The sequence below is a fragment of the Nyctibius grandis genome, chromosome 5 (assembly GCF_013368605.1).
Source record: "Nyctibius grandis isolate bNycGra1 chromosome 5, bNycGra1.pri, whole genome shotgun sequence".
Taxonomy (NCBI): domain Eukaryota; kingdom Metazoa; phylum Chordata; class Aves; order Nyctibiiformes; family Nyctibiidae; genus Nyctibius; species Nyctibius grandis.
The window spans coordinates 86,003,230-86,025,498 of record NC_090662.1 but is presented as its reverse complement, the minus strand read 5'-3'; the positions used below and the strand labels follow the sequence as shown (position 1 = coordinate 86,025,498).

Sequence of the window (22,269 nt, the reverse complement as noted above, 5' to 3'; positions counted from 1 at the left end):
GAAAGAAACTAGTCTGTGTTTGTGGGGGCATGAAACTGTTGAAAAGGAACTGCTACTTTCATACTGTCGTATACAAAACTCACAGTGAGCCTAGCAATAAAGTGCAGAGAAAGTGTCAGTTCTTCATCCAAGAAGAGTAGTGCATGTCTACTAGTATAAATGACTTGGGTTTAGTTTTTGTAGCATTCAGTATCACTCTGTAAGACTCAAAGACGGAAAGATGATCTGAATAAGAACATGAAAGTCCTGGGATTTTGTTATGAAAACTTTTCTCAAAATACTTTTACAAAACACCTTTAAAATGTTGATGAAATATGTTAAAATGAATCTCAAGAGTGGGAAATAATTGGGACTTATTATTACTGCAAATTCTATAAAGCATCATCTTTGTATGTTTATAATGTGCAGGAAAATATAAATAATAACTGATTAGTAGTCTTGACTTAGAGCTCTCTGTTTCCTCCACATATTGGATAAATCTCCTACTGATGGATCAATCGTTTAATCAATCTACTAATGTGGCCTTCAGCACTATAGTATCTGAGTGCCTCCCAGTGTTGGAACGCTCAATAATGCTTGTTTTTTCTCCAGTTACTCTGTACTCCTAATTTGATTTTGTTCTTAGTTACACTGGTGTAAATCTAAAAGTACTCCATTGATTTTGATGGAGCAAGCCAGCACTTATGAGCCACAAAAGCCAAATCTAGCCCTCCTCTTGCAGTTCTCCAGCTATTCTTAAGTTGTGTTAATAATATTTCTTGGAGTTATTAATCTGCTCTCTCATTTATTCTCCCTGTTCCTGCTGCATCTTTTTTTTCTTCTGCTGCTTTGGGGGTGATCCAAAGTCTGCTGAAGTTGCTGTCAGTCTTTCTGTTGATTTCAGCTGACTGTGGCTCAGTTTCCCACTTGCCCCTGTCTCTCCTTTTCTTTCCCTCTGCAGACCCTGAAGATTTCTGTGTGAGTTTGTGTCCATCTGAGTAGAGGCTTCTAATTAATCAGTTACATGTATTCCTACAGGTCTGTGTATAAGAACCTTGCAGTACTGGGATCCTAATCCCCATCTTTTCCTTAATAACCATGCTTCCCTCAGTTTAGTTTTCCTTTAGTGAGAACCCCTCTCCTCCTCATGCTGCAGGTTTTACTCTCAGGTTCAGCATCTCATATTTTAGGGAGAGCTTTGCTAAGGGCCTGACCTGAGTTCTGTGGAAAAACAAATGGAGAACCCCCACTTATTTCCTTGAGATTTTTGCTCAGGATAAAAGGTTGTAGTGAATATGAAAAAGGTTTTGAATTAGATAGTTGTGGCTCTTCCTTTGATATATTTTTTTTTCTTTTCTTTCTCTTCCCTGCCTTCAGTGTTGGAAGCAGAAGAAAATAAAAAGAAGAGGAGTTGAGAATTTGAGCTGGGAGACTTGGCAGGTAAGAGGTGTGTTTTCTTACTTGCTGGCAAGGCATTTCTGGAAGTGCTGGTGTGAATTGGCAGCGGGTTGGCACAGCTCTGGGAGATGAGGCTGGCCCAGGACTGGCACAACCAGGTTGCGTTCCCTGTTCCTTCGCAGCCTTTCTGTGTAACCATGGGTAAGTATTTATCTTTGCTGGTTCCTCACCTGCAATGAGGCAGAACTGCTTCTGTGCTGCAGGAGGGCAGTGTGAGAAGAAATGGAATAAAGCCTGGGAAATAAATAAGGAGACATTATAATAGATGGCAGCATGTGTGAGCTACTTGGACAAAGTTGCTTGGTTTAAGGGTGACAACTGTGTTGCGTGGACAGCTGGGCTGGTGTTTGCATTATTTCAAGAAATGTTTTACTAAGGTCCTTGTGTGACATCTGTAACTTCACTGTGTTTTTTTTCTTTGAAGACTCATTTGATTACTTTAGTCTCATTTCCTGTTCTACATGGTTTTTAAATGGGGTGGAGGTAAAACACAGTATAATCAAGATGCAACACTTGCTTTCATATAAAAACTGTACTGAAAGCACAATAGCACTTTGGAAAGCCATGTACTCGTCATTAGGAACTGTCTTTGCAAACTGCAGTTCTCTAAGGGGTTATTTGAGGCACATCTGAGTGCAAAAGGCTTTTCTCAGGGACAAAAACCACAGCCAGGCTGCCAGATTTCAAACTTTCCTCCGAAGCTTAAAGCGCTGGAGTTTTTTTCAGAGGAAGAGCTTGAAGAATGTTAAGCGTAATATTCCTTGACCTTGTTCTTGGAAAAAAGTTGTACTGTTTCCAAAATGCTCAGCCTGCGGCAGTCGCGCATTGTAGATAAATCGGATGAAATAGCAAAATATTGTTGGGATATGAACAACTGCAGGTAGTTGTTTAATCGCTTGTGTCAAGTACTCTTAATAACAGGTGTAGCTACTGATCCAGTCAATTATATAAATTGTCCTGCAGTCTTTCCTGGGTTCTTACTGAAGCTAAGCTATTGAGAGATAAGATGTGCCTGAGTGAGACTGCAGTACTTGGCCCTGTGACTCTGTCTTAAAAGACAGAGCTTACCCAAACAGGGAGTGATTGAGGTATTTCTGCTTTTCTGTCATCTCTTCACAGCACCCTGTAACAAGAATCCCTGATTTTCTTCCCCCTCCTACAAATTTGTGAGAATATATTTAAATTTTAATATTCAGAGATCCAGAAGATGTAAATGACACCAAAATGAGTATTGCCCCGTTTGAAATTCCCTGCTGAGTCCACCTGTCGTGCTTTGTCTGACATAGGGATAATGAGCTCTGTGGGGCAGCGAGTGCCTCCTTTACTCATCTGCACAACCCTCAGTGTAGTGGCACTGTGCTGCTTTTTGGAGAGGGCTTCTATCAGTACATAACTCCAGTGACTGAAAGTTTGCAAGCACATAGAGCAAGTTTGGCTCAAACTCGGAGGTCAAAAGAAGTTTGTGGCTGATAAAACAATAAATCATTTTCTTATCTGAAATAATTTGGTCCCTAGCACTTACGAGAACAAGCTAAATGGCAGCATTGTAAAAATAGATTTTTGGTTGCAAAATTTTTCTGAGAATCAAGTATTTGTGTTTTCACTATGTATGTCGCTAATAGACCTCTAACAAGCTGTATATGAAGATGATTAGGAATGTGTTGTTGTTTGGTTTGGAAGAATTTATCTTCTGGGTTTGGATGTTTGTGTTTTTGTTTTTTTTTTTAATTTGTAAGCGCTTTCTTGGTTTCTTGAAATTTTCAAAACCATATAATGGCATCTGGTTTTTGCTATGAAGTTACCTCATCTCTGAGCAAACCAGTAAAATGCATCAGGCTGTCTCCCTATATGTGCTGGGTCATATGTTTAGTATTAAAGCTCAGTTTCTGTGCTTTTTCATAACAGTTTAGTTGTCTGCTAGGAACTGGTAGTTAAAGTATGGCAGACTTCAGTTAATTCTTCAGGCTCAGCCTCCATTTCCACTGCCTTTGATCAGGATACAGTCAACTTTCAAATATTTATAAGTATTTTTTCACGTGCTCCTTTTGGTTTTCATAGATGTACCCTTTCACACAATAGGAATAGTGAGTGATTTCTTATTATAGTTCCTTAGCATATAAACATTATGTTAGTATAAACTGATCAAATTTGGACTCAAAGTGCAAGTAAGAATAGAAAGACATGCTTCCTATATAAAGAGTTTGCAGCTAAAGTGACATGGAAAAGGTGGAGAAGACAACTGTCAAATACAGCATGTTCATGTATATACAAATATATATAGATGTATATACCCTTGTTTATCCCTGCAGTTTAATTTAACATCATATTAAAAAAACAATGATAGTAGAAAGATTAATCTATAAAAAATTTGAACCATGTGGCAGAACTTGTCTTACTGATGAAAATGAAAAGCAGTCAGAGATTGAAAGAGGGGGGATGTTGTTATTTTTTCTGGATAGGTTGTCTTAAAGTCATTAAAAACAAATTATTCAACCTTTTCCCAAATAAAGTTTAAATTTTTATGACTTTTCCCTCTATATGATTTTGATGAGAAAGAGTGGGTACTGGCGCAGTTGCGGGAACTTCCTCCATGCAGATGTGGTATAGCACATTAAATCTGTAGTCTGCAGTTCAGACACCCCGTGAAGGCTGGAGAGCGTAACTCTATGAAACAATGAAAAGGAGTTTATCTGAGGTTGTACGCTCGCCTCAGATTTTGCTTCTACTTTGGTAAATAATATAAATGTTCTCAGGCACATTCTTATAATCCCATTTTCTGTTGCAGATATGGTTTTGGTCAACCTGAGAACTTGAGTCTGTGTGGCAATGGTGGGAAGTGTGTTGGGAAGAATTGCTGTTACTGTATTACTTCCCCTCCAAAAAGGTCTAAGAATGAAACCAACTGCTAAATTGGTAATCTGCAAGCTCACAATATTTGCATGCATTTCTGAGTGTGGCTGTGAGAGAGAGGAAGCCCCCCTTCTTGCACACCATTTATTTTTTGTGTCATCCTGAACTTTGAGATCTGAATCTTTTATTTGCATGGATGACTCTAGTTTTTTTAAAAATCCATGACTGAGGCTTGTTTGCAAGAGTGGCTTATGAGAGGGTACCTCTGTGTGATTGATCAGTAGACCCACCAGGTCTAAAGAATATCATATTTATGTCAAAAGAACAAGTCCAAATAGTATTGTGATGTTTTATTGGAGTGTTCATATGTGAGGGTGCTTACTGTTATGTGTTTGTGGATTTCAACTGCAAGAACTGTTGCCTAAAAAGGAATTAGGATGATTTTATAGCACTGAAGAGACTTAGGATAAAGTTCTCGTCTCTTCATTTTACATCCAGCAGTTGCTCGGGTAGCTGAGAATCAGTGGATGACCATTCCTAGTTAAAATCATGCACATCCTCCACTGATACATCCATGAGAATGGGACCAAATGGAAAACAATAACTAAAGCAGCTGAGTGCACCAGAAAACATGCGTGAAATGGCCTTTCATGTGTCCTGTTCTGACAAGCAGAAGCTACTGGTTTGTCTCTCTTTTCTTAAAAAAAGTTTTAATGCAATCAAGACCAGATTTTTTTTTAAGTAATCTTGATGTGTTTGGGCATCATATTAGGTAGGATGGGTGGCGATCTCTTGCCTAAATATTACTAGCAATGAAAATCATGTGGCTCTAAAAAACAGCAGAGTAAATGACCGATCAAATGTGATGTCTTCCTGAAAGCAGTGTTGCTAGGGCAGCTGAGATGAGATTGGAGTGAGAAGGTGGCACTAGAGTCGTGGAGAAATGTCATAAACCATAAATGCCTTGGATTGACCTGCTGGGGATCTGAAATGGTAATCCGGTGGATTATATGCTTGTTTCTGATTACCTCTTACAAGTGAGCAAATTTTATATGTGCATGGCTGGATTCTTTTTACCTCTTTAATTTAGGTCAGAGTGCTGCTGGTCATTTTTCTGCTAATTATTTTGCTTGCTCTTTAGAAACACAAAATTTCCACGATTAAAAAGCATTGCAAAGTTGCCCCCGAAGATAAGTGATTCCTCTGCCTTCCTCCTGTGAACAAGTTTGTTTTTTATATGTGTCCTGTGCATGGGTACAGTTTGTGATAGGTGCATGATTTTCTTTCTGAAAACTGGGTGATGGGAATAAATGAATTGGTAGTTAAAAGCTCAAGTCTTTCATTCACACTTCCCTGTGGGAAGTCCCATCGCTGAATCCAGTCCTGATCTGCGGGATCTAACCAGCCCTGGTGTAGCTGGGTGAGCTGAGGGGCAGGGTTTCTGAAAAGGTTTGTTGTTCTTTGGCTTTGAGGCTTATGTGTGTGGGTGTTAACTTCTTGTTCATTTTTTTTCTGAAAGGGGAAATGCTCTTTATTTAGGAAAAAAAAAGAGTCAAGAGCTTTATCGGGCTTTCCTGCTTGCTATGTGTGTTTAGTAATGTTGCTTTCTACTGGGAGATGTTAGTCCAGCTTACTTGGAAGCAGTGTGCATCTGAGCTGTTTTTCAGAAGTGATGAGTAAGTCTTCTGAAGCCGATGTGGTATGTGGGCACCTCAGAACCTGTGAAAATCATCTAGTGAACATTTTTCATGGTTTTCCTTAAGCATCACTTAAAAGTTAGCTGAAATTCCAGGAAATGTCAGCTCTGTGGAGCTGTTAAGCTTCACTGAACACAGGGTCAATGCTGTGGACAAATCCTGCTTTCTCTCTTTGGCCAACATAGTGGTCCTTTACAAAACTCCAAGAAGTTTTTGTCTCCTTTCTGCTTCCAGTCAAATATCTGTTCAATGAAGAAAAGAGACCACCTCACTCACCAAATTCAGTTCTGAGTTGTAAGTAGCATCTGTGGCGTTTGCTCATGTGAAAAATCACAGGTTTTGATTTCTAAAGTTTTAATCACTTTAAAGAAAAAGATGTTAAACAGATTACTTTAACTGTGTGAATAAGTAATAACATATAACTGTAGAATGATTTAATCAAGCAAATTAACTTACTCAATGTAAGGATGTGAGAATGTAGATGAGCACACTTTTCATGTGAAAGGCTTGGTGGTGATGGAAAGGAGTGGCCAAACTGAGCTGGACTCCTGTTCTGGCAAGGCAGGTAAGACCCACACCCAGGGCTTGTAGCTGCAGCCACGGGTGCAGGTATGTGTTTGCTCCATGGTTTCTCCAGAAGGAGGACTTCAGGTTTCAGTGCCTATGCTTCATGGATGAAAGCACACTTTGACTGTGGCTTCCTCTGAGAGGAAACAAGATATACCAGAAAGTTATCTGGATGATTTGTGTTGGTTATCTGCCACATAAACTCACCACAGAGTAGCTCACAGTTGTTATACAGTTTCCTGATACGGCATAGGGAACATCCAAGGTTGAGCGTGAGAGAAAGAGAAGGGAGAAATACTGGGCAAGAGCTTACAAAATAATTTCTAGTCAGGAGACTCGATGTCAAGTGAAACGTCAGTAAAAGGGATTTCAGAATTATTGTTTGTTGTTGCTGTAAACACAATTATAAGCTTTCCAGTTTGTCTGACCCATCATCCTGAAATGCTGTCGCCAGTATCATTAGTGAGCCAAGTGTTGCTAACGTACTCAAATGCACAGTAGAGTTCTGGCTCTTCAGTGTCTGGACCAACTCCCAATATTAGGAACAGGAGTCAAATGGCCATCTTTTCTCCTGTCCTAACACACACCCTGCCATTAGCAGTCTGAAGGCAATTTTAATAAAATACATAGCCCTGCTGAGCTGGTCTCAGAAGATAAATAAGTGATGTAGAAAACCAGTTTTTGTTTAAAAGTAATTATTTAAACTATGCATTACAGGTAATTTTCCTTTACCAGTAAAGCAAATGCTATCAGAATTTCAATAATAGCTTTGTCTTACTTATCTAGATAACATGATATTGTCATTTCCATGAGCTTACAATGCTGTTTTATTTTCATTTGTGTCAAATATAAGGGTAAATGAGACCTGAATATATCAAAATATATTTAAAAACCCCATGGATTTTGTATAATTTTCTGAAAGCAGTATTTTGTTTTTCAACCTTTTATAGTAATATAACAATCTAATGATAGTTTCATAAAGCGTGGACTTAAAACAGTAGGGTGAGGAGCATCTTCTTATTTTCTGTTTGCGTAAACGTGCTGCATTTCACGTTTGACAGAAAAAGCTGCTCTTTGTAGAGGTTTGTCAATAATAAGTGTAATAGCATGGTAACTTTATAACATGCATGCAGACATAGCCAAACACTTAAGTGCTTCAACCCATCTGTAGCTCAGAAAAAGCAGAGGTGTCATTTTTTGCCCAAGAGATTTTTCACTTTCAAAGATTAAATTAAAAACTTAGCCTCTGTGTTTCTTCTTCTAGTATTATTTCTACAGTGTAAACCTCTCTAAGGATTGCAAAATAGTCTATTATAAAGGAAGACTAAGCAACTAAGGGAGGATAGCAACTTCTGTTTTTTCCTTGAAGAAGTAACTTCTCTGTATTGGGTCTTTAACTGAGAGGACGGGCACTTTGTTATAATGAAAACTTTATTATTATTATTCCTATTATGGATATTTGTGTATTTTCGATTTCACTTATGGATGAAGGAAGCGTTGCTGCTTTGAGAGCTGACAACATGAAGCCCTGATTGCTCAGCTGAGCCCATGTGGGGTTGTCCCCTGTGATGCTCGGCTGCAGCCACGGCTTCTAGCTGAGAGCCCCGGGGTGTGCGTTGGCTGCAAGGAAGTACAGCACGAAAGGTAACCGAGTGCATTACAGGCAGTTTTCAACCCAAATTTATGCCTAAATTCTACCTAATCCCTAACGTAGTGTTTTCTTACTGGGTGTCTGTAGGCCTTTAGAAATGCCTAGCCAGTTGAAAGCGGAGGCCCAGGGATTAGGTGGATTTTTAGATCATCTACATCTGGCTGTAGTCTGTCTGCGCCAGAGTTTCCAATTACCCAAAATGGAGAAACTGGCATTTCCCTACTTCAGAGAAGATTTGTGAGGATCAATGTGTTTGAGATTGTGACAGTAGGATATATCTGTAACTTACATAGGTAATAGATCAACTTAAATACTTTTATTAAAAGTGGGCACAATAATTCATTGCTCTGTCACAGGAGTATTGTGACGCTTAGTGTTTGTGATCTATGTGAAAGAGGTTGAGATCTTTTGATTAAAAAGTGATATTGATATAACTGTGTGAATTATGAGTGCGCCTGCTTCCACGCTGAATTTACTTTTTGACCTAGCTAGGCTGGAGTTCTAATCTGCGGCAAGCAAAAATTGTTGTCTGCCCTCCGCAAAGTTTCACCCCTTTCAAACCGTGCTGACCCTCACTCAGCTTTCTCCCATTTCTGCTGTTTGGGGAGAAGGTCCCTTTCCGCCCCGTGGAGGGCAGAGCAGGCGGCCGATGCCAGGCCGGGGTCTTGCCGCAGAAGAGCCCGGCCCGTAGCAAAGTAGCACTGCAACTTGGAGCTGGCAGGCAGAACTCAAAATGCCGCCCCTTGGCTGCAGAAAGAGCTAAAGATTTGTCTCCAGCAAGTGACAGGCGCCAAGGTACTGTTTTCTAATTTTAGTGGGAAGGCTGGCAGGGATCTTACCTAGACAGACAAGCGTTGTTTCTGCCCGGGGCCTATCTGCTGCTGCGGGTCCTGTTCCAAGTCGCTCGGCTCGGTGCCTCCCTGGCTTTCGGGAGGTGGTATGCCGGCAGGAGGGAAAGGGGAAACCCCTACCCTTTTCTCAGAAGGCTTGTGGAACTTCTGAGAATGTTTCAAGACAGTAAAACTCATACATTTTACTAGCTGTCTGAAAAGAGGTGTTTGTAGGAATGTTATTAGTAACACGGCAATTGATTTACGAAGCTCATTTGAAGTACCTGTGATAGTATGTGTGGTTGCATGCGTATGTGAAGATCCTGCATGTCCTCTTGCCTGGTGACTTGGGTGCGGTTCCAGTACAGAAGCAGAAGTGGTTAGAGGAGAGCACTGAAGGGGAAGGAGAGTGGGTCTTCCCCCCTCCAAAGTGGCTGGGGCTTGTGTGATCATTACACAGCATTTTCTGTCAAATTGCTCTGGTTTTTACTTTTGATTTTTGGAAATAAGTGTCTACGGAGATGGATAAAGGACCCTGAAATAGTTTTCTATCTCCTTCTTTCCTTGATTCACAAGTCATCTTTGCTGCTTAGAGGTTGTGCTCTGTGATGCATCCACCTAGGCATCCCTCCACCTCACTGCCTCTTGCAGAGTGGCGTGATATTCAAGGTGTTACTAGAAATGTCTACAGTAGGGAGCTGGTCAGCCGATTCCAGGACGGACTTTATTGGCACTTTAACTAGTTGCTTCAATGGTCTCATAGCACTTTAGAAAGGTAAGCGTGGTTCAGTATACCTATTTTGCCCTTGGAGAAATCAAGGCACAAGGGAAAGACTGCAGAAGGTTTCAGCAGCAGGGCCAGAGGTCACTCAAAGTCCCCTTCTGGTGTGTGGTTTGGTGATGGACTTACCCGCACCTACTGCTGGAGGCTGCTGGAAGAAAGGGGCAGCCCTGCTCTGCTGCCCTTCTGCCCCGGCCGTGCACTCCCAGAGCTCCCCTTCACCCAGCACTAGGCTCTTCTGCCCCATCACAAGCCCAACCAGAAAGTTAAGCTGGCAGTAAACTGACTTTGGGAAACAGTGAAGCATTTTCTGTTGGTTTAGCTCACTGAACTGGTTCCTTGTGAGCTCAGACAAATGCTAACAAGGCATTGCTTTTGTACAGTCTTAAACAGCAAACACAAAGTGATCTGTCGCGTTTTGAAAATGTCTGTAAGGACACCACAGCTAATAGTGTAGCTGTACTTTTCTTCAAATAGCCCATATTCAGATATAATCTTAAATTGAAGAGAGCCTATTGGCATATATTATTACTGTACTATTAACACTAGCTTTTATTAATGTTTTTCATTCCTGTAATAATGACATGTCCAATACTTAGCTATAATGGGCATTATATAAATAATGATTGGGAGTATCCTTTTGTCAAACATGACTGGAGATCGACAATACGGAGAAGTTGATGTTTATCACATATTTCAAAGGTTATTTTCACCATCTCCACTAAAAGCCCTACTTGCTCCAAGCACATCTTGCTTGATGGAGGATAAGTTCTGCCATTTTGAGAGGGGTAGTTTTTATTTATAATTGTGAATGTGTTTAGCCACATGAGGCTGTCAATCAGTTCGAAATCCCAGTAGGATTATTTCTGTAAGTGGCCAATTTCCCCCACCCTTTCCCTCCAAATCAAGGACACATGAAAGGTCATGATTAAAACAGTGTTTTTTTTCCTAAATCGTAAGTAACAGTTTGCAACTGTTTTTTACCAAGATGTCAAAACTGTATTGTATCTTGGGGAAAGAGGGGAGGAAGAAAATTATAAGTTCTCAAAAATGTTGGCAATTTTCCAAATGGTTGTGTTGAAATTTATTTTCATTATTGTACTTGTATCAGTTCCTAGCAGGGGTAAAAGGGGGGAAAATAATTCAGTACAGTATTATGCAGCTATGGATTAAACAATTAATGGTGAACTTCTGTATCCTATTAGTATATTTGAATTCATTATTTCAACAAATTGTTTTATGAGCCAGTGACTAGTGGATTTAACTATTTGTTTCGTAGACAAAGCAGAAGAATAATTGTCTTGCTGAAGCACATTGTTATGTGTATGAATCTATCCAAGGAATTCACCTGAGATAGTCAAATAATGCAGAATGTCATTAGGAAGTTATTTTGTCCCAAGAGTTTGGGGTTTTTTTATGTGCGGTTAAGGAACTCGCTGTCTAGGAGGGTTTTGGCAGCTGTCTGCTGATCATTGCAACAGCTACCATGCCTAAAAGTGTTGAGGACTTTGGCACAATCAGCATTTCCCTGGAAAATATCTCAGTTGGCATTGTATGTGGTATTCTTCTCTTGAATATGTGCTAACCACTTATGAGTCAGAAATAACATTTCTTGACTGATCATGGCATGTAGATAATCACCAAAGTAAATACTTCTGTGGGCTCAATTTTGTAGGTAAGATCTGTTAACAATGACCAAATAAAAAGACATTCTCAAGAAGAACCACAGGGCAAATTATCTAAACCCATGAGGACATCACTGGTGTTTCTATTTGCAGTTCACATTAGGAGTATGCTAAGACCCTCATGATACCCTCATGAAATTTGGGCCAGATGTATCTTCATAAATATTATTTGTGTTAAATATTTTCTTGTCAAATTAGGCATGAAACCAAGATGCTGTCTTTCTGTGTCATTAGGTAACACATTTATCTTGATAAAGAAGGTAAAATGGGTAATATTCTAATCTCAATAGCTTCTAGTTTTCTATTTAGTGTTTTTTCTGTGATGGTATGATTTCCTTTTTGCGTTGAAGAATCCTGTGGCTTTGTAGTGGGTGATAAAATGTGTGTCATCTTCCACCACCACAAGGGATGTGTAATTGGATACTTACTCTATCACTGATGATGTGAGTGGTGGAAGTAATACTGGGTGACTTCAGCCATCTTTGCACTGCTACACAGTTAATCCACAAATCTGATAATGCACAGGGCCCATGAATCAGGTAGAGATGACTGTTTAAAGGATGAACAGTGAAGTGAGTCATTTCTGGTGTATGCCAAAGTCCTCTCAAAGAAAGGTCCTGTGTTTGATATGTATGTAGTTTTTATGACCATTTTTTGCCATTTCCTTTCATTCTCCTGTGAGATATTGTGAGTTTTAAATTTAAGTGAAGAGCTTCCTTTTTTTTTTTTTTTTTTTTTTTATGTAAGCAGATGAGCAGAAGATGATGGTGTCACCCTCCTTACAGACTTCTAAGTTGGCTGAGGAAATTGACTATTGCTTTTGGTTGTGGTTTGTTTTTTTGTTGTTGTTTGTTTGTTTTTTAAAGTATGCAAGTACTTCTTTAGTTGTCAGTTTAAATTATAGGCAGGATGCTGAAGCAATGTCCTAAGTGTCCATGGTGGTCGGTGGAACTGACAGAGTATTCTGCTACGTACTGTTCTCCTACTTTCCGCTTCTGGGTGAGTCAAATAAATACCTAGTGCCAAGCTGTAGGACTGAGTGTAGTGTGAGATAACCATTCTCAGGACTTCTCCAAAACACTGAGAGTGTTGATGTTGCATAGATGTGTTGCTGTGAGCTGTTTATCATTGGATGCATTGCTGGGGAGGAGGGGCAGAAGCAGAGGTGTTGCACAGGCTGGTTATGAAGAAGGGTGCTCTGTCCTCCTACTTTGGTAGCCTGGATACACTAAAAATAAGGCATTTCTTGGCTTGGCTTTTGAAACTTCATGTACTTGTTGGCCTGTTTTCAAATGGCAAAATGAAATTAGGGGGATGTGGAAAGGGAGAAGGTTTGGGTGCCAACTAAGAATATTTCAGGGGTCTTGATTTTCCATTGTACACAGATAGTGCAAGCTAAAGGTCAGCAAGACAATTGATGTGAAGAAAAACATGTGAATATGGTGTTGGGACCACTTGCAGAGCGTGTCCGTATAAAAATATAAACAGTCGGCCATTTAAAGGGATGAAAAGAAGTGGGGAAAAAAAGTAAATTTTTACATGCACAACCCTTTCCTTCCCTTTCACTACAGGAGCAGGGAAAAGGGAAAAAAAAAAAGGATGATTTGTTTCAGAACCTCTTCTGGAACTCTGTGAAATGATTTATAGATGAGGTGTGCTGTATACAAGAGCTTTTACTGGCTGCCTTGCCAATGAATTAGGGCCCTATTCTACAAAAAAAAAAAAGTTAGCACTTTCTTTGCAGCCATCCTAGGCTTCCGTGGTGCGGAAGTCAAATGTAAATTCTGGCTGAATTGGACCCTTATGGAGGCAGTGTTCAAACAGCCTGTGAGGAGAAGAGAAACCATTCAGGTTGTGGGCCTCTGCGTGCTTCAGAGTCCTTCGATCATTGCTATAATTCTCTGAAAGCAAACTAATAAAACTTCCTATTGACTTGCACTTGTATGTGCTTTGAGCAGTTATTTACAGTCTACCATCAGCAGATTAAAAATCAATTAAAATCCATAGAAACTGTGAAAGTTACATACTCCTCTTTGCTGGTAAAGATTTTTAAAAAATGTTTTGCATTGATACTTGCTGCTTGGTATTATTGAAGACAATGAATCAGATTCAGGCAAAGTCTGAGTCTTTAACTTTACAGAAGCCCTGCTAAGAATCTCTTATCCTCTGTGGCTCTCACCCTCCATAGAAATAGGAGAATTTATGCAATTCATTTAACTGAAATGGAGATGTTGAAAGCTCTCCAGTACTATCATGATGGATGCTATTGCAAATGTGTAGGGAAAACAATAATCTTAATGATAAAATGATAAGTTTAATACCAGTACATTAGAATGGAAAGTGAATTTTAGTACCGCTAATACATTAAAATAAAGGAGACTTTGATTTCTATTCCTGATTATCCACGGAAGCCCCGCAGATTAATTTGGTTCCATCCTGCGATTTAGGGGGAGGCTGCGTGGTCTCACGGAGACGGTGCTGCGCTGGGACTGCAGAGACCTGGTTCTGCCAGCGACCTGCTCTGGGGGATTTCTGCATGTGCGGGCATTTTTTCTTGAGTTTCCTCTCCATCTGTTTGCCTCTCGTTCTTTGCGCGTCTAATCTGTTTATACCATTAAACTCTCAAAGATAGTGCTGCTTTTTCCTTTCTTTATAGGTATGTGCTCCAAAGACTTTTGCCATTGAATAGTCATGATACTTGTTCTAAGAGGTTATTCATGTGTAGATTGGGAGGATATAATCTACATTTCTAATTACTGTTTTTATTCGTCCTTTCTGTTTCATATCTTAATGCAACTTTTATCTTAAAACAAAATTTACAGTAACTAAAGAAGCCATGACTTCAGTGTGTTGCAGTGATGTTAGATATCAACCACAAAAGGCACTGCTCATTACACTGGCAAGACAGAAAGCCAAGCACTGAGAAATTGAGGGGGGAGGCAGAATTAAGGTAACTTGTGCAACCTTAATTTAGTCCTCTTGTTGGGGGGTGCATGTTGGTAGACTGCTGTATTTGATATAGCATAATGATTCTGTTGATGGAAGACTTCAGAAAAGGCAAAAATGAGTTTCTTTATCAGAGAGGAGTCTGAATAACATAGAGTAAATAAGACTTTTACAACAAATGCTGAAAATAAACAAAATATGAAATGACTGTGAAGCAAGCAGAATCTATCCTGCGGATGACATTTTACGCAAAAAAGACTGGCATGATATATTTATAGACTACTGTGATACATATGCACAAGACAAGTGACTTAAGATTGCACAGTCAAATCCCACAGTTCTCTCAGTTCTCTACTTTGCAACCTGAATAGTGTTTATATATGTGTGTGGGGAAAAAAAAACAGAAATGCCACCCTGTCCATCATACTGACTCCTCCTTGTTGTCCTTGTGAGAATCTCACATCCAGCTGCACTGATTTCTGCCCCTCTCTGCCTACAGAAGTATAGCTATAGGTTGCTGCCCTCTCATCGCCCTGGAGAGAGGGAAAATTGTCAGGGTGCTGGGGAGGGAGGGCAATTTTTTTTTTCCTAAGCTGTTTTCCCTGTTTACCCATTTCCACCAGTCAATTCATGGCTTGTCGACACTGTTAATGGTCTTCTTGCCTTAGTGCCTTTTTTCCCACTAAATTGGTTCTGGTCTCCAGTTCTCAGTGGATGCTGGCACTCTCTGCTTGTTTTCATCTCGCTCTTTCAGACTACCAGTTAAAGTTTTTCATATTCCCCATTTGTTCTGCAACAGCCCTCAGTTACCTGCTCACATTATTCATCTCCCCTGGCTCCAGATGTCAGAAATCCTCCTCTCCTGGTTCTGCAGCCTTCTCACTTTCCTGATGGTATACCCCAGCACCTCATTCCACTGTTGTTTTTTGCAGTCTATTAACTCTCTTCTTTCTCTCACCCACCACATTTAGCGTCTCAGAAAACTACATTCCCACTCCACCTCAGTGTGGGCACTGACTGCAAAGGCAAGCCCACCTCCCCGTGGGTGCCCGGGGCTCAGGGGGGTGCTCAGGGCTCTGTGCAAGCACAGCCTGGTCAGACTTGGGCATCGGGAATGGCAGGCATCCGCACACTGAAGGTGGGATCTTAAAATTACTTGGTTTTTTTTCAGCTGAGAATATTTATTGAGTCTTGTCTGTATTTGTAAAGATTCAGACATTTTCTGATACATTTGCCTAACTCCCTCTCCAGATTTGTATTGTTAGCACTAAGAAATTAATTTACTAAAGTTATTATATTAAGATACTGAAGTTCTGCTTTCCTTTTCGTTACTATATATGCCTCCTAAAATCTGTCAAAAAATATGTCTTTTGAAGCTATGCAAAAATACCATTGCTTTCAATAGTGCTACCATTTAATTCTCGGAACATCATATCACTTTACTGCTTTCAGGATTGATTCGGCTACCTTTTTTTCTATGCTGAGCCCTGACTCATAACAATTAGCATTACATATGTGCTAAACTGATTTCTCAAACTGAGATGCTTTTCTGAGAGGGATTTTACTTCCGAAGCGTTCTCGCCAACTGAGGCTGCTCCTGTGCTGGGGTATTAGATAGCAGAGGGTCAGAGTCTGTCCTCCAATCCAATCCCATTCATAAAGAAACAAAACCAAACTGATGGTTTTCACTATTTTAGTTGAATCCAAAGAGTTGTATTTCCAGGTGAAGTTAAGGTTCCTACATTTCTGAGTTATTGTAACATAAAGTATTAACTGCCCTCCTAGAGCTATACACTCTTTCAGTACTTTCTCATCATATCATTTCTCTTTTTACATATCTGACCTTTCTGTAATTCTTCTAATCTATGGAATAGTGTAATTTATCTTTTCTTTTACACATCATCTTACTTAGGGTGGCTGAGTGGAGGGATGGAGGGCATGCATATATCTTGTTACTTTTTTCTGACTCAGTGTTTAGTCATTATTTTCAGTATCATTTAATCTGTGGAAAGTTTCCCCATATGTCAGGCATATATTAAACGTGCAGCTGAGATCTATACTACAGTAAGCCCTTTTCAGATATGATGCTTAGCAAAGGGCAGAGTTCAATCCTACAGCATTATGGAAGTGAAGCTTTTTCAAATGCTGTTATTTAAACGAATACTAAAACTGTATTCTTGTTTTGTTAAACATGTAAATCAGGTTTCCCTATATACCTTATTTCCCTTAGAAGTCCATTTCTTTTTGTTGTCTACAGAAACAGAAGTATTAGGTGAGCAAGGTTTTCTCAAACTGTGGTACCCTTTGTTACAAGATATTGTAAGTATTAAAAGTTCTTGCGAGAATCCATTAAGTACTATTAAGCACAAAGATGCAACTTGTGGCTGAGGAAGTTCCTGTGTCAGGTATCCATCCCTCTGTGCTTGTAGATGGTATATTGAGCATTACGGTATGTTTGTCCTCTCTGAGCATCTGCTACCCAACGCTGTTCAAGGCAGGCTGCTGGACTAGGTAGGTCTTTGAGCTGACCCAGTAGGCTTGTTATGAAATCAATGCAGTTAGGTAGGTCTACAGTTATCAGGTGGTTTGTAAATTGATACTGTGGTTTCATACCCACCTCGTGTTCTTCTGATGTATTTGTAATAATACTTCCTGTAGGATCTATCGTCCAGATTCCATATTTGTATGTGTATGCATACGTACAAGAATATGTGAGTGTTTCTATGAATGTCTAATACATTAGAAGCCTGTGAGGTCCTGATTGAGTGTGAACACAATTCATAGTAGTCTTCTCCTAGATTTCAGTGCATATTGAATCTCTAATTAAGAATAATTTTAAAGATGTGGCCTCAATGTCAAAAAATTTACAGGAGGAGCGTAAAAAAATACAGCAAGCAACTGTCAGAATACTCTCAAAATCATACTACAGAAGCTCTGATTATTACCTTTGTTTTCTGCGGAAGTTTGCTATTAGTTTATTGAGAATGTTGGACCTAAAAGTAGTTAGTTTTCTTTAGCAAACATTTTTGGATGTTTAATTGAATGTAGTGGGTTTTGTATGGTAATGGATGAAGAGCATGGGAGAATAGGTATTCCTTAACTTTCCTCTTTGCTGTAATTACTGAATAATGCTATTTATGGTAAGGTGGTGTATGTGTGCATGTCTTGGGAGAAGGATGGGGGATTACTTTTTAATACAGAAATGGAATTCCTTTTCACAGGGGATTAGAATTGTGACTCTAGACTTGCTAATTTAAATAAATTTCTGGTTAACTTTATATATAATATAACTTTTATAAAGCATTAAATGCTATTATGTTTTGTGAATGTTAAACACATTTTCTGAAAATATTAATTTCCTATTGGTTTTCTTGCCTCCTTCTTGTTGCTTTTATTTGAGACTGGGTGATAATCCATCCTCCACACACCAGAGGTCAGTGATTTCTGAGACTGCTCTGGTCCCTGATTTTAGCAGTACAGTTGCCCTCTCCTATGGCTTTTATCTCTGTTCTTGTGAAGTAATGTTCACCATGTGGACTGATTCAGGATGAGGGAGCCAACTGGTAATGAGTTTGCAGCAACCTGGTATCCTTGGTGATAATGTAACCTTGAGTGTGGAACCCTAGCAGCTGTGGGCCTAGGTCTTCTTAATTTCAAAAAACCTGGTAGCTAGCTCTTTCTAAAGCCCAAAGACCAGTGCAGAAAGATGTTGAAAGAACAACAGATAATCTTGTTTTTTTAGGGAAAATTGGTAATAAATGTTCAGCTCCAGAAACTGATGCACATCAGTCTGTCTGACTTGTATTTTGTAGACTAGTTGCCCAAAGAAGGGGTTGACCTTTTTTTGAGTGTTTTTTTTGTGGGTGAGAGGACAAAGGGGTTAGAATAAGTTGAAATTCCCTTTATATAGGTACATCTCCAACACCTACAAGCTTGAAAAGTTTGTTATGATCAGAACTGTGCTAGTGTGTGGGGAGGTTTTATGACTGCTATTTTTCACAGAACAGCCCAGGTTGGAAGGGACCTCAAAAGATCATCTGGTGCAGAGTTTCTCATTAGAGAATTTTAAGCTGAGACATTTCTTGGGCAAACCACCATGGCAAGCAGTTGTGTGTATGAAGAAAAATAAGCTTTAAAATTGAACATTATGGCTAGTGCTTATCCTCAAGTCTAACAGTACTGTAGGCTGTGCTCCATCTCCACAGGTTTTAGAAAGTTTGAATGAAATATGAGCGTAATCTTGAACATTGGTTATATAGCTCCTATTAACTCGTATTGGCTACTGATTATGCAATTTCTGTGCTGGTCACTTTGATTAGCCTTGATCGTTTGAAAAAAAAAAAAATCAATTCACTCTCCTGGTTTTAATTTTGATAATTCAAATTCACGGTGTTCCTCATCTGCTTTGTTTGATGCTATACATAAATCACAGTTATAGACTAAACCAATTCGTGAATGAAAAGTTTCAATTTTCTTTTCTTTTTGGCTACAACTACGCAAAGAAATCATCATTTGGGCAACTAATATGCCTAAGTATCCTTCAAAAGGAACTGTGATATATTAGAGCTGTTCAAATGTCCTCACAAATCATTTTGCCTTACAGCTTTGATCCTGAAATATGTGAAATGATGTCTGATTTATGTCACTGATCCTTCTTTTAGATAGTTAAGTGTTCTTGCTTAATGTTATTAAATAAGTTCAAAGCAGCAAATAGGCCATCCTGGGCTGAGGACATTTGAAAAATAGTGTTCTCAGCAGGCTGCATATACAATATATGTTCTTTAGTTATTTCCTTTGCTTTTTTGTGGACAGCAAGCTACTGGAACTTTCTTCTGATCACATCTTTGGTTACAATGGTTTTGGATTTGGCTTTTTTGGGTTCTTTTCCTCTTGATAGGTTTTTCCTGGACTTTGTTTTCATTGGAGTATTTTTTGGCGGGGGGGGGAGGTGGGCAGAAACAACCTCAGGACAATATGGGAAAATGGGAAAGATATCACAGTCTCCCCTAACTGGGAGGCTGGTAACATGTGCTAGCAATGGTATAAAAGAAGTTGTGTGACCCAGCCAAAGCAGTACAAGAAAAAAACCTCTGAGGGTGTAAATAGGTGGGTCAAATTCACATTCTAAGGAGCAGGGTAAGTTTGACTACTTTGAATGAAAAACTATCAATATGTTGTGATTTCTGTTTTAACAGGCAAAAGGAAAGAGAGAGATGAGAAAACTCTTGATTCTAAAATATTTATCAGTAGAAATATTCCAAACTTGCATCAGAATACCAAAGTGCAAATCTCTCCAGGCATAAGGGTTGCACAGGAATCACATCAGCTCTAAATTTAGTAAACCTTTTAATGGAAATGTCACACAGTTCAGACATAAGATTTAGAGATTTCAATATATGAGCTTTATAACCAATATTATTCTTGTGAAATTTCAGTAGGAAATATTAAATCAGCATTTCCAGTCTTGTTGAATCCTTGTTGAAGCATTGAGAGCCATCTCAGTTACCTGCTGCTGGAGAAGAGCTATTAGCTAGAGAGAACTTCCCAACGCTACGCATTCAGCAATGCCGGCCCCTAAACATCAGGCTTTCAGATATAAGACTGAAAGCAAAGATTAAATTCGAACATGGGCCAACATCCAAATACCTCTCTTGTTGCGTTGACTTTCATGTGTAGATTTGGGAGTTGAAAGTTGACAACATGATCTTGTCCTCGCTTACATACTCCTGAAGTACAAATGTAAATGCATGCAATGGCTTTTCTGGAGTCAGCCCTCTTTGATAGATAACGATGGGTTTTGTTGTTCACAACTCATTGTACATGGATAGTGTTAAATGATATAAGAGACTGTTTCTGGAGCTGACTGCACTGGACGCATCATGGTTATTTCCCCCGTGACCTTAGCAGACTAGCTGACTGTTCCCATCCTAAATTGCTTTCTAGAGATTCCTGGTAGGTTTTTATAAAATATTATTCTGGATCCTGGTTACACATACATTTATTTAAGCTTGGGTTTCCTGTTACCCTACAAGCTTTTCACAGAGACCACTGATGGCAAGCCAGCAATACAAATGAGACAGTTTTGACCTCATGAAATTTGCCATCAGTTTTAGATAACTGCTACTGCTGGTGGCATAGATAAAAATACACATATGCTTCTTGGTAAGGAGGTTAGCCACTGCTGCGTTCTGCTACTCCAGTTGGTCTGTTTACGTGTAGTTTGGCCGTTTACGTATAACGCTACTATGCACTTCAGTAAAGCATTAACTTGCACAATCCCTTGTTGCTTGGTGTTAGCTGCTGGGTCCTTCTACTTTTTCTTGGGAAACTGGGACCATCCAAAAGTTGACGTCAATATCCGTTTTGAGGTTTTACTTTGTTTGTTTTATAAGGTTACACTGCTAGCCCTTTTCTTTGACAAGACAGCTGTGAAAAACACAGTTACAGCAATCTCTAGGAATGCTTTTTTTTCCTGTGCTTTTCTGAGGTCCAGTCCTCAAAAGTATGGCCATCAGATTGTCTTGGAGAGAAGGCCAGATGGCTTGCTGCTAGGTGAGGTGTTAAAGCCACTGTTTCTTAATGCTGACCTTGTTGAAGCATTGAGAGCCATCAAAGCTGACCTAAACCAAGATTAATCTGCTACCCAAATGCGATAACATTGCACTAGTGAATGATAACCAGAAGCTTTCGTGTAAGCCAGAGAGAAACTGGCTGAAGTCTATCAGTGTAATATTTTAAATTCCCAACTTTTCTTTGTTTAGCTTTTCTGTCACGAGCGCTGCTTATAAAGTTCTCGGTCTTCAAATTATTTGTCTAGTAAACCTCCATGAAAAAAATGAGTGAGACAATGGAAACAAAAGTAATAATACAAATATTTAATGTTATGAGTACAAAAATATTTTTAATGAATAAATATGTATATTTCTACTTGCTCTTCCCATATTTTTATATAGCATCCTGAAGAAATCTGTATGACCAGGGTAGCAGGCAGAGGCTCATCAGTTGGTTGTTTTGGTGGCTGTATCTGCTGTTCTTCATGCCAGCCATTTAATTTTCCTTTCACCTGCTTCAAAGAAGTTATTAGCCTGGGATATAGGATGTCTGGATTGATAGTCACTCTCTGCTGCGAAAAAGTGTAATCATTGTTAAATCATTTGATGTGTTTGTTACTTGGGGTCATGGGGGGGCACATGCTAAAAATCACTTCTTGTGCTGTTGTACCCCTGTTAAAGGGTAGGAGGGGTTCAGCTACTGCTGTAACTTTTAAGAGAAGTTGAAGATAGAGGTACTTTAGAGGGATTAAAACGAGTGCTCCTGTCTCTGACTTTTTGCAAAATACTACAGTATTCTGGTTATGTTCCCAAAGGGTGCAATTTGCAATCATGTTTTCATGGGGTTTTAGACCATTATGTTCATGGAGAGATGGGTTGTATTGTTTTTCATGTTTGCTTTTATATTTCTTTTAAAGGAATAAATTCTTAAATAATACATGAAAACACAAAAGACAGCGAGAAGTGTTTTTTGTGGTGGGGATTGGGGATTTTGATGTTGTTGGGAAGCTGCATTTCTGACACCTAAATGACTCTGAGCATTGGACTTTTGCTGTATATGGACAGACAGATCTAATCATTAGTGAATGCCAGAAAGCAGGAGAGCCGGGGAGAGAGCGAGTTTGCGAGAGAGAGCTTAGTTTATTTCTGCGGTGTCACATCAATCTACCCGCTTAAGTGATTGAAGGGGAGAAACGCAGGCTGCAAAAGAAACTGGGCCCTGATTTGTTCAGGGTCACCAGCAGTGGTTTGAAACCATCTTGTTTGCAGATACC

At 39.5% G+C, this 22,269-nt stretch overlaps 1 protein-coding gene across 1 annotated transcript in view; it reads left to right on the top strand.

The window, feature by feature from the left end:
- The window catches only part of SOX5 (SRY-box transcription factor 5), a 488,455-nt gene that overhangs the window by 31,835 nt on the left and 434,351 nt on the right, over positions 1-22,269 (top strand). Inside the window, exon 2 of the mRNA XM_068401092.1 lies at positions 1,357-1,419. The gene's annotated coding sequence lies outside the window, so the exon portion shown is untranslated. The remainder of the gene's footprint in view (positions 1-1,356; positions 1,420-22,269) is intronic.